This window comes from Typopeltis vanoorti, chromosome 16 (assembly GCF_054136105.1).
Source record: "Typopeltis vanoorti isolate ZY-2024b chromosome 16, IOZ_Tvanoo_1.0, whole genome shotgun sequence".
NCBI lineage: Eukaryota > Metazoa > Arthropoda > Arachnida > Uropygi > Thelyphonidae > Typopeltis > Typopeltis vanoorti.
The window spans coordinates 110,013,016-110,026,591 of record NC_143564.1 but is presented as its reverse complement, the minus strand read 5'-3'; the positions used below and the strand labels follow the sequence as shown (position 1 = coordinate 110,026,591).

Here is a 13,576-nt window from a genome sequence, read left to right as displayed (position 1 = left end):
TTGCAAAGATAGGTATGGGAATTAGGAAATGTTGCTGATATGCAGTACTTGAAGAATGATTTCCATAGGTTAAAATTGTGTGCATGGGAAAATGGATATCATTTCAGTGTCAGTAAAGTCATTCGCTTCGGTGTGATAAGATATCCAATGTCGTATTATATTGGTAGGATTATGCTTAAAGAAACTGATGAGGATAGGGATCTTGGAGTGTTATTAGATAGAAAGTTAAAGTTCAGGGCCATGTAGCAAAGATTACAAATACAACTCAAAAGATAATTGCAATGCTGACACGAACGTTCCCATGTAAAGATAACGATGTAATTTTGCCTCTTTACAAGGCCATGATAAGTCTTCACCTGTACTGTTGTGCACAGGTCTGGTCTCCTGGTGTCCGTTGTGATTCTGATATATACTGCAGAGAGAGAGAGAGAGAGAGAGAGAGAGAGAGAGAGAGAGAGAGTGTGTGTGTGTGTGTGTGTGTGTGTGTGTGTGTGTGTGTGTGTGTGTGTGTGTGTGTGTGTGTGTGTGTGTGTGTGTGTGTGTGTGTGTGTGTGTGTGTGCGTGTGCGCGCGTGTGCGCGTGCGTGCGTGTGCAAAGGAGAGTGTTAAAAATGATATCAGGATTGTGGAATACTAATTATGAAAACAGATTGAAACGTTGTAGACTGCAGACACTAGCAAACAGAAGAAAGAGGAGTGATATGATTAAGATTTTCAAACAGTTGGTGGAATTTTTCAATTTATAAAGGGTGGCGAAATGACAAGAAGGAATCATTGGAAGCTGAGAATGAATGCTGCTAAGAAGGGGGAGAGGGCTAGATTTTCTTTCATAGGGTGGTGTGTGTTTGGAATGGATTGCCATTGGATGTTGTGAGTGCAAGCAGTGTGAATGGATTCAAGAATAAGTATGATAGCTGGTGCATGTAGCATGTGGCCTTCCTCGATGAGTCCTTGACTGCCTGCAGGTCTCTCTTAATTTTTTTTCTCAGATTTTATTATTTCTCAGATAAATTACATACATTATATGAAGACAATTATGCATAACAAAGACTTTCTCGTACATAAAGTTTTTTTAAATAATAATAATAACAATAACTGTTTACAACATATATTATTATAATATCAGCTAACGCCTTTTTTTTTTTTTTTTTTTTTTTTTTTTTTTTTTTTTTTAGGGTTAGAGACCACGAGATGGCGGCACATTTGAGCCGTCTCTCTTCACTGCGTACCGCTTAATTAGTGATAGCCTTGGGCCATCTGTCTCTGATTGGGTACCAGTGGAGATTGAACTGCCCACTCAGTCTCCAAAAGTTAGATAGGGCTAAATGGCCTCGCCTACTCCCGTATATACGGGAATAAAAAAAAAAAAAAAAAAAAAAAAAAAGGCGTTAGCTGATTATTATAATATTCATAATGATGATTATTACAGATGTTTGTTTGCAATTTTACACTCTGTATATACAATATCAATGGATATGATCACTCTATATTGCATACTTTTGTTACAGTTATTATATACATTACATACATTTGATTACATATGATACATTACTTACATTTGTTTACATATGATACTTACATTACATACATTTCTTTACATATAATACATACATTACATACTTTGGTTTACATGTGATACATGGGATACATCCAAGATGTATCACATGTATCACATGTGATACATCTTGGATAAGAACTAATTTCTCTGCTTTCATCCTCGAAGCTTATACGTAAGCTTATCTGAGGATGACACCAGTTAGTTATTATTTATTGTTTTTTTTTGCTGTGTTGGGAAGCTATGAAATCTATGATTGAGAAATTCGCGCGCGCGCGCGCGCGCGCACGCACACACACACACACACAAACACACACACACACACACACACACACACACACACACACACACACACACACACACACACACACACACACACACACACACACACACACACGCACGCACGCACGCACACAATAACTTGGAATGTATTAATGCGTCGCTGAACTGGAAGCCTGAACGAATATATTGTATTTCATTAAGTTTGTATGGTATTTTGGATATGCATGTTTCTTGTTCATAGTATGTCCTTAGAGCTCTTTTCAGGCTATTGTAGTTTGTAAGGTTTCTATATTCAAAAGGTAATTTGTTTATCATGTCTGGGATGTAGAAGTTTCGCGTGGCCTTTCTGTAGTGATTATTGTATTTATATGTGATATAATTAGTAGTCTGAGGTCTTGTTATACGGTATGTATTTCTGACTGCCCTGTAGTTGGCATCGAAATAATGTTTTAGCAAAGCTGCATAGTGACATAAATGTTTTGCTGTCAGTATTTTCTGTTCTGACATTGCAATATACAGTATATAAGGTCGTTATTTTCTCTTTGTTCCGAAAAGATCAGTTTTACCATTTTGTACTGTAGCGACATTAATCTATTTAAGTTGTAGGGTGCACAGAAAGCATACGTTGTTATAGCATATCTTAGTATATTTTGGCATAGAAAAAAAAAAGCAGCTAACGCCTATGTTGTTCCCGTATAGGGAGTAGGCGGGGCCGTTTACCCTATTTAACTTTTGGAGACTGAGTGAGCAGTTTAATCTCCACTGGTAGCCAATCAGAGAGATAGCTGGCCCAAGGCTATCACTGATTCATCGGTACGCAGTGAAGAAGGCGGCAAGCTAGTGCCGCCATCTCGTGGTCTCTAACCCTAACACAATATTTTTAATGTCTGAAAATAGTGTGGGTTCTACGGTCGATTTTCTTGAGTTTACTGGACGAAAAACCCGAGTTTCAGGGAGAAAAAACCCGCTAGCCCGTGCCGAGATCGACTAACTCGGGAAACGGCCGAAAAAAGACTTAGAAAAAGTTTCTCTAGTCGGCGACTAGATTTGAACCACGAAATCCTTTCTTCGTGCAGTCAAGCGCTGTAGAGTGCAAACGCCACTTCAACTGAGCTAATGGTTTGAGAACTGGAGTTCTGTTTCGCAACGTTGCTGTGTCGATCGCATGTCTGCACTAAGCATGGTGTCAATATGGTAACTTGGAGGGAGCTCAGGGTTATCAGGTTGACTGACGAGAAGCGAACCGGCCCAGGGCGGAAACGCAGCAGGCAAAAGCTTCCACGTCGTGTAGTAGTGGGATCGCGTCTGTGAATTTTGGCATAGTACTTTGTATATTAGTGTTTTTAGGCATATGGGAACTATGTCTTTTAACCTGTAGAGTTTGCCACTTATTGTTCTGAGTTTGTGTAGATGGTTTATGTGGCTATTCCAGTTCATATCTGCATCGAAGTAAATTCCAAGGTATCGTATTGTTGTAACCTGAGTGATTGTAGTGGTCTTGCTGTTCTGTGTGTTTTTTATGTTGCAAAGTGGATGCTGGATGGTTATATATTTGTTATCAACTGGTCGAGTCAGTGGATTTCTGAATATCATTAATTTTGTCTTTTCTGAGCTTAGGTGTATGGAGTTTTTCGTGAGCCAGTCTATGATCAGATATATGTCATGTTGCATATTTGTTTGGGCTATGCTTGCGTTATTATGGATGGATAGTATTACTCTATCATTGGAATATCTTACCTTTGAGTGGTAGCTGATTAATATCATGCGTGTAAATGTTGAATAGAGTTGAGTAGAGTACAGCTCTCTGTGGTACTCCACAGGTTACTGGTAGCTCTCTGCTTCGGTTTCACCCGATAGGTGTGATATGCTTTCTATTTTGAAGGTAGTTTGTAAACCACCTGTGAAGAGGCCCATCTATTCCAACATGCCTCAGCTTTTCTAACAAGGTTTGATGTGTAAGTGTATCGAATGCTTTAGTTAGATCAATAAAGACTACCATGGCAATTTTGTCTTTGTCTAAGGCGATATTAATTACGTCTGTAAAGTCTTCCAAGAGAGATGTTGTTCCCTTTTTTTCTGAAAACTATATTGTGTTTTGGTGATAATATGAAAGATCTCAGTGTATGTTGTGAGTTTCTTCAGTATGATCCGCTCTATAATTTGATTGATAATTGGTAATGTAGCTATGGGTCTGTAATTGCTGATTAAATTTCTTTTTCAATGTTTGTATATGGGTGTGATTATGGCGGTCTTTAGCATACTTGGTATCTGTCCTGTTTTAAATATTTTATTTATTAGTTTTAGCAGGATAGGACTTAAACTAGTTGCATGTTGCTTTATATCTTTAGGTCTGATACCATCAATTCCTGGGCCTTTGTTTGGTTTGATTTGATGTATTGCAGAGAGAAGTTCTGCTTCTTTTATGGTTGGGAACCACAATGTCTGTTTTGATTGTGGTCCAAGTGGAGGATCACGTTTTGTGATTGGGGGAATATTTCTGTTCAGTTTTTGAATTGGATGGAGTCTGCAAAGTATTGGTTAAAGTCATTTGCTAGTTGTTGGATAGGTTTTGCGTCTTTCATGAAGCTGTGTTTTATGGTTTCGGAGGCGGTGGTGTTGGGAACAAAATCTAGCATCTCATTGATCAGATGCCAGGTTTGTTTCATGTTTTGTGCAGAGGTTAGTTTATCTCTGTAGTAGCTTCTTTTTGTATTTTTGATTTGTGTTGTAAGGCGATTCCTTGTTATCTTATATTCAGTTTTTAAAGCTGTGTTATTTGGATATCGCTTTAATTCTTTCCATAAAGCGTCCTTTCTGTGTATTTCTAGGATTAAGTTTTGCGTTATCCAAGGATTTCGTGTTGTTTTTGAACGAATTCTGACTTTCTTTGTAGCTTTCTTATATATTTCTTCCAGTGTGAGTTTAATGTTGTTGTATAAGATATCTGCTGAATCTGATGCCAGGTGTTCCCAGTCTGTTTTTCTTATTTCGTGGTTGACTATTTCTTCGTCTATTATTGTTTTCTGTCGCTTTTCTTCTGTGGGACATTGCATAGATATTGTCTTGGTGTGCAGGTTTAGAGCGGTGAAGTAATGGTCTGCTACTTTGTACTTTATGACTGATGCAGTGTAACTGTTTGGTGGTGCTCGGACGTTTATATGGTCTAGACAGGAGGCAGTGATAGTATTTCCGAATATTTCTTCTCTAGTACATGATGTTATTGTTGGTATTAGATTATACATGGATAGCGTGCCTAGATATTGTACAGTGTTGTTCTGGTTTTCGTTTGCAATATTTATGTTTATGTCGCCAATTATCATTAGGTATTCGGTTGAGCATATTTCTTGGCTTGAATGCCAGCAATTGAGTTCGTGCAAGAATTTTATCATGTTTAGGTTTGGTGGCCTATAAATAGCATTTAGTATTATGGGATGCTGTCTATTGGTGGTATTAGTGATTTCGAGGCAAAGGGTTTCAGCATGCTCAAACTGATAGGCCGTTTCTTTTGCTATTAATTTTTGTTTGGTAAATATTAATATTCCACCTCCTCTTTTTGTTTGGCGGCATGATCTGTGTTGTTGGAAGCCTGGAATTTGGAAAGCAGTCGCTTCGGCATTAGTTATGGATACTTCTGTAAGAATCAATATATCAATAATATTAGTGTAATTCCTCAGATAAGCCTGTAACAATAACCAATGTTTTCGGATGCTTCTGATGTTAATATGCAAGATTGAGAGACCTCTGCGTTTCCATGCATCACGCGATTCGAAAGTACAATTACTGATGTATTCTGGTGTAATTACATCTATCTGATGGTTCAGATTCATTTTTGTTGTGTTGAGATCTTCTTATTGAACTAAGTTGGAGTCTTTTGTTTCACTCTGGCAACCTGTCTATATCTTCCGAGCTTTTTATTTGTATAGACTTTGAAGTCTGTGACTTTCTCAAGAATATTTTGCCGTCTTTGATCCATAAAAATTGATACTTTTTCTATTTTTTCTTTTCTTGCTTGGTTCAAAAGATTCTGATTGAAAAGTGTTAAATACTCAGATAGAAAGATTGGCGTATTGTCTTGTGATGCATTTAAATCCTTGACTACTGGTTTTTTCAGTCTGCTGGCTTTTATGAGATTGTCTCTTATAGCCTTGCTTGCCAGACGAACTATGACTGGTGCGGGTCGTGGTGAGCCTTGTTTTTTGTTCTTCCTGGGAAACCGATTTATGGTCTGAATATCATTATGCTCTAGGGGGATGTCAATTGCATGGCCTAACTTTAAAACTATGTCTCTGAGATTTTCTGTGGATTCAGTTTCTGGAAGACCGTTTATGACAAGGTCTTCTTTATGTTGTTGTTGGTTTAAAACTTCGTATTGTAGTTTCAGGGAATTAAATTCTTGACGGAGTTCCGATGTGTCTTTTATCATTTTGTGCTGCCTGTCAGTTAATGCGTTAATGCTAGTTTTAATGTCTTTTACCATTTGTAAGACTTCTTCGACTTTTGAATTATAAAATTTAACAAACTTTTCATATTCACTAATTTTTTTTGTTATTTCTTTATTTTGTTTATCAAATAGTTCTTGGACAAGATCTACCAAGAAGGCTTTTATATTTTCTAAACCTTTTTCTAGTAATAAATTTACGGAACTCAAATTATAAGACTCACCGGTATTTTGTTGTCTGTTCAGTTCATCGTCTGATTCTGCCTCCAGCGTAATCAGTTGCGCGTGGGTGGCGGCGTTTCTTTGTTCTCTCTACAGTTTAGGCACTTCCATTCTTTTCGATTGGCATTGGATTTGCGTTGCCATGTTGTTTCTGAAAGTCCGGAACATGTAAAGTGAAGTGAAGATTCCTATGGCATTTCCTGCAGGTTATATGACATCCGTCGGATGGATGTAATTCCTTCAGGCACTTGTTGCACTTCATGACTCACCTTTCTTCCTTTGGACAGCTGCAAAGATGGCGACATCCTTTGTTCTATACTCGTTAGCAACCGCGGTGTACGCTTCAATTTTTAGCACACTCAGATTTTGGATTCCACTTTGCCGATTTCGATGAATTATATGTCACTGTCTTCAGCGTGACAAGTAGAGTTACTTTATGATACTTAAATTAGAAACAGGAGTTAGAACCACATTAAAACTATAAAAAACGGGACCGGCGATACAACCATGCAACCGTTCGTATGCCTACACAGCGCCCTCTCCTATCAATAATAATAATAATAATAATAATAATAATAATAATAATAATTATTATTATTATTATTATTATTATTATTATTATTATTATTATTATTATTATTATTATTATTATTATTATTATTATTATTATAAAATGCTCTGGAGGTGGATTTAATGTTCAGCAATGATGTCTAAAATCGTTGTCACGCTAAAATCGATGTACAAGCTACAGTTTATAAGCATGAAGTTTCAAACTCTTGTGAACAACGCCATACACTGTGCTTTTAGAAATGTTTAATTGACGACTCACATTACGAACTGAACGTTTCGAGCTACGCTGCAAAGACAGACGAATTCGTTCCATGTTTTCTGCACTTGTTGTAGGCCCACCTGTTGAGTGTCCTTTTAAAAAACTTCCTGTTTCCAAGAAATATTGATGCTACTTCCGGATAGTATTGTCACTCGAAGCATTCCTACCATACTCCCGCCTGAGATCCTTTGTAGAGTTGTCACTGACTTCGTTTCTGCGAACCATAACATGCACTATTAATAATAATAATAATAATAATAATAATAATTTTAAAAACCCTAAACAGACACGCCATTGCTGCAGCATGGCGTGTCTGTTCAGCTATCTGGTCTGTCAGCGTTGCTGTTTGGTGGACACTATTTGAACTACAAGTTGAATATTGTCGCTTCACAAATATGCTCATAACCCCATCGCATAATGGTCCAAATAGAAAATACTTGTGTTAGAAACCGTGGAGTTCTTTTTCGGACACTCTGTGTATAGCCGAAGCCATTTGGTCGGAAAAACCTGGGTTCGATTTCCGTCAATGACGTGAGAAACCCTTATCTGGTCTCTTTTGACTGAAGGTGAGTTAGCCGGTCTCATACGGGAGTAGGGTTTTTTTACCCGGAAACTCGAATTTTTCCGCTTCCAGAACAGGTAAACCGGTCCGTGAACACACACTTCTACAGATAGGACACATCGGGAGGCATATAACTAACCACCTTATCCTTGATACGGTAGGGGTCGAATGTAGAAAAATTCTCGACACTGCAAGGTAAATTAATTAATTCCTGAACCAATGCCAAACAGAAACTCAGTGACCAGTTTTAATGAAAAGTGCTATTTGAGGTATAGGTTGATGATCTATGAATATTTCTTACTCTTAGGAAGGTCTCTAACGGAAACTAAATTCTGCTGTCACAGCCTTATTAGCTTCGGCTGTAATTAATGACAACCAATGACACAGCTCCAGTGATTAGATCATTTAATAATAATTTTTCGAAAATAATATGGTTATGCTTGCAAAAAAATTAATAAAACAATAACTAAATAAGGATCAAGTGGAGGAGGCACATAATAATAATAATAATAATAATAATAATAATAATAATAATAATAATAATAAATATTTTAAAAACCCTTGCAGTTCATCGATATTAAAATGAGTCATTTAATTCTCGGTAGATGGCGCAAGTTTCCATGTACAAGAAGAAAAATGGGAAATGTAGTCCTGACGGTGTTTTTGTCTAATGCTAGAAATTATAAATTAAGATTCATCTGTATATATATTTGATTAATTTAGCCTTTCTAAATTAATCAAACATGAAAGAGATTTAGAAAAGTTATATTTCGGTAATCAGTTTTAAAGAATTACATTTTCCCAGTTTATTTTCAAAAGATAGCAAGATATTAGTTCAATTGTTATACTCAAATACCAATGACACAGCTCAAAGAAATAACAGAGTGCTTCACAAATCCCGTTCTTCAGCAAAATTTCGATATTTGGGCACAACAAGGAAAAAGAAAGAGGAATAAATTGTTGCAAATCACGTGTTTTCCCATCACAAGTAGCGAAAAGTTTCACTTCAACTGAGCCATTATTACTGCGATATCTTCTGGACAGCATTATGCACTTGGCATAGGACTTGTTGGCCTCTTTCAAATAGTAAGTCCAAACTTTTATTATTGATGTCACTAGAGGGCAACATCGTAACAGCTCGTTCTGTTAAAAAAAAAAAAAAAAAAAAAAAAAATCCAAATCCTCGAATAGGAAATGCATGATCTGCAACAGCCTATCCATCTTACATGCTATTTCATTTTGTCAAATAGCCAAGTTTTCCTCTAAAACTAGACTAAAGAGACGTTCTCTTTAGTCTAGTTTTAGAGTAATAAAATGATGCAATTCGGAATCGAGATCTTGTGTAATGACACTAAAGCATAAGCATAATAGCATTTAGTATCACAAGAATTATACTACAAACATGTTATCTAATTTTGCAAACAAATGATCGTATTGAAACGAAAATAGTAATATATTCTTTAATATAACATTTTATTAAGTTACATCCAGCGGGAGATGAATCATTATTATTAAGATTTCAAATAGTTTTTCCAGTTAAAAATTTAATGGGCTGCTTGTATGAATTTCGCCACCGTGATCAACCAAGGAACATCTTGCTTCTGTCACCCACTTTTGGAAAAATGCCAGGGAAAAGTTTGACTGACTTCAAGTGGTTTGGGTGAATCTCAAGGGAGTATTAAATATCTCAATACTGTCTCCTGGATTCTGAAGTGGGATTACTGTCTTCTCTCGTTGCATATTATGCGTGATGCGGATGGATATTTATGCTCAAACTTTGCTACCAGTACTAGAGTTCCAGAGAGTTTCGTTCTTTTACTTACCTGTCTTTCTATCGTATAAAAATGATACACTCTAGTTGAATAAGTCGACTGCTAATCCAATCCGTAGTATCACCAATAACACTGCACTGCATTCCTGTTTTTCAACAAACCTTGCACGACGCAGTTCAACAAAAATCTTTAGAATATCAACTTCGATAGCACTACATGCTTATCGTTACACTATCCTCGAAAGGGGTTCTGATAATCTTGTTCACTTTACTTCACTGCTAGAATTCAGTACTTAAGTCTTACCAAAAAAGAACCTCTTTAGCAACATGCATTTGACAATGCCCACATATTTAGAGAAGAGGAATTTCTCTTCTTTCGATAACTATCTAAATCTTGAGCTTTCTTGGCATTAACAAGCTATAAATATTTCATAATCAATGTCTAAGAAATTCTCTTTCGCTCAATCATTATACCACTTCGGAACAATTATTCACTCTATATCAAACGCAAATTCGCCTAAATGTTGAATACTCTTCTCACATTGCAAGTGGTGTCCTTTAAAATCTCACTAAGATATTTTATTCATTACCGAGGAAAGAAAATAATTAATGACCCATCTCTCGCCATTTCATTTCGTTCTGCTTAGGGCAGATGTTCAATTTCTGATGTTCATTTTCTACAAATATTTTTATTGTCACGGCTCCTCAGTGGCATCGATGATTTAACCACTATCTTCCAAAGATATCAAAATATCTACAGCGACTATCAACACTGTTTCACGGAACTCCAAACTTACAGTACATTTTTTTTTCTTTTACTTCATCTGCTGCTGTCTTTTAGAAGTTTCAACTTTTATGTATTTTGCAAGTGAGTATAATGTGCAATTTCTCAAATCCTATATTAAAAAGTTTCTCCCCCCGCTTTAACTTTTTTTTTTTTTTTTGCAGTGAATGGGTGTTTTCCATATCTCTTGTTACTCTACTTTCATTAAGTTATTTTCTGGGCAGTTACTCTACTGCCCAGAAAATAAGAAATAGGGTAATATAGACTGACCAACCATTTATGAGATTACCGTAAAATCATAGCAAAAAAAAAAAAAAAAAAAGAAGTTCATTAACCTCTTGAACTTCCCGCCACATATTATATCTACCCTATATATATAAAATGATAAGCCTTTTTATGTCACGTTTTTTTGAAACGTTTTGAAACTCAGGGGCTACCCTGAGTGTCGAGTCTTCAAAATTCAAGGAGAACCGGCCTACCAGTCCGGAACTCGGGGGTTGAGCGCCGTAGGCGCCAGGGTGGGCAGAACCCCCTTTCGAGTCGTCAAAATTCGAGTCATCAAAATTCAAGGAGAACCGGCCTACTAGTCCGGAACTCGGGGGTTGCACGCCGTAGGCGCCAGTGGGGGGGGGGCAGAACTCCCTTTCGAGTCAACAAAATTCGAGTTATCAGAATTCAAGGAGAACCGCCCTGCCAGTCCGGAACACGGAGGATTGGGCGCTGTAGACGCCAGGGGGGAGTATCTCCCCTAGTTTTTATATAATCAAATATGCGAATATATAAATATAAATATATAAAATGAATTGACCTAAAATATACAAACATACAATGCATAAATGGGTCTGGTTCGAGGCAGTATATTGAAAGGTTAATGTGTTTAACATTCCTGTGAAATTAGTTATTTTTATCTATTTTATTGTGTTAATTTTTTGGGACAATCAATTTGTTTTAGTAATACTACTGTTGATTTTCATGTGTTTATAGTAATCGATATATTTCCTGATATTTTGTTGGAATACTGTTAGTATTAAAGTAGTACTGTAAAATGGCGCCAAACCTCGCAAGAACAGTAAAGCTGCAGGAAATTGTTAACAAAGCGGCTTGTTTGAATGAACAGAACTATACCATTTTGGAAACTAATGAAGATATCAAATATGGATTAACTTTAGAAATATCTAGACAAAAGCAAATTGTTAGACGTCGATGAGGGTATTGGAAAAAGTTGAAAAACAATTAGAGAGGTATCGGAGGGACATACAGAGAAAACAGAAAAAAGAGAAGGAGAACAAAAAAAAAAAAAAATCAATGATTTAGGTAAGGTTCACGCAAATATAATTATGTAAATAAAATCTATTATAAAAAGAAGGAAATTAAATGCTATAGAGATTCAATCATAAAACACGCGATTGATGACTCTGCGACTACTTTTGAGTTTTCCGGAGCTATAAACATAAGTAACTGAAAATCAAAAATGAAAAGAAAAGTAAAAAGATGGGATTATGTTAATAAGAAACGATTTGTCCGGTGATAAGAGCAGTTTGAGAGGGATATGAAAGGACTGTTGGAAAATTTGATGTTGGATGATTTGAATCTAGTTAGAATAAGATATGACTGCATTATAGTAATAATTTTCTATGTGGCAGTGAGTTTGAAGCATGAGATGTAAGTTGAGGGACTAACAAGATCAAATTCTAGCGAGGTGTTGTTACAGAACTAGTGAATCGGTTGTTAGTGACGACGAAATTCATTACCAAAAAACGTGATGTGCGCGAAACGAGTAATCATGATGGGTGACTTTAATTATCCGAACATTGATTGGGGAGCACTGAAATCTCGTTAGAAGAATGAAACTGAATTTATTGAGTTGTTGCGAGACAACTTGCGCAAGCAGCATGTGAGAGAAGGAACTCGAGGTCAAAGAGTGTTCGATCGGATTATAGTGTCAGGGGTGGGGTGGGGGGTTAGTTAAAGACGTTACTCTTCTGCCTACGTTTGATGACAGTGATCATGCTGTACTAACTTGGCAAGTGGCTAATTAATAAATGCTCCATTCACAAAAGGTTATATGATAAACTACAAAGCAGAAAATTATGACCAACTAAGGAGTATGCAAGATTCTGTCCCATAGCATCGTTTACTAGATGAGAAGGATAGCGGCACTGCACGGGAAGCATTTAAAAAATCCTTAAATGTTGCAACATCGGAATGTGTCTCTAGAGTTCGAACAATAAATAAGGTAGGAGTGAATTGGGTGTGTAATCTTATTAAACAAGATATTATTGATCAAAAATGATGTGGAAGGATTGCAGCGTGCTTGAGGATGATATGAGTTAAGAAAATTATAAGGAGCTGGCAAGAAAAGTTACGAAAAGCTAAGTCTGGCTATAAAAAGAAACTGGCTTTGCAAGCTAATACAACCCAGAAGAATTCTATTGTTATGCTTCAATTTAAAGTACGATTGAACATGAAAGAATAACTATACTGAATTTAGATGGTATTCGAGTGACAGACGCAGAAGAGATTGTTCAACTAATGAGTGCCAATTTTATTAAACCACAAACCTGGTGTATGCAACATTGAACTCACTGCTATCTTTTCACTGGATGAAGAAACCCAGGAGTGTGAGGAGGAGGAGGTACTAGAGCTCTTCCACAAGCTGAAAAAGAATTTGGCAATAGGGTTTGATCAGATATCAGCCCAGATGCCCAGTTCAACTAAACTGGCTGTCCCTTTGAGCAGACTATAACATTTGAGCCTGTGAACGGGAAAGATTCCACAGCAGTGAAAAGAATGTGCGATAATTCGATTGCACAAGGGGGATATAAAGACTTATGTGTTTAACTATTGATCTCTCGGTATCACCGGAGAAGGTTTTGAAAAAAATTGGAGAGAGCTCGCATACAGTGGGTTGATAGAGAGTCTGTACTTTGCAATGAGTAGCATTTTTAATGTGAATCCAGCCTGCAAGAAGTTGTTGTAATCCTATAGTATATTAGTACCGAGGGCGGAGCAAGATTTTTTTAAAATTATTTTCGTATTTTTATTTATTTTTGTATTATTTATTTTTTCATAGTTATGAAACCTTGTTCTTGAAACCAAACATGGAATTTTTCAAGCCACTCCATATCTCTAAT

The 13,576-nt window shown here is 36.6% G+C and overlaps 1 pseudogene; it reads left to right on the top strand.

Annotated features, from left to right (window-relative positions):
- The first annotated feature begins 2,991 nt into the window (after positions 1-2,991).
- Positions 2,992-3,148, top strand: LOC150098260 (signal recognition particle RNA; annotated as a pseudogene).
- The last annotated feature ends 10,428 nt before the right edge of the window (positions 3,149-13,576 follow it).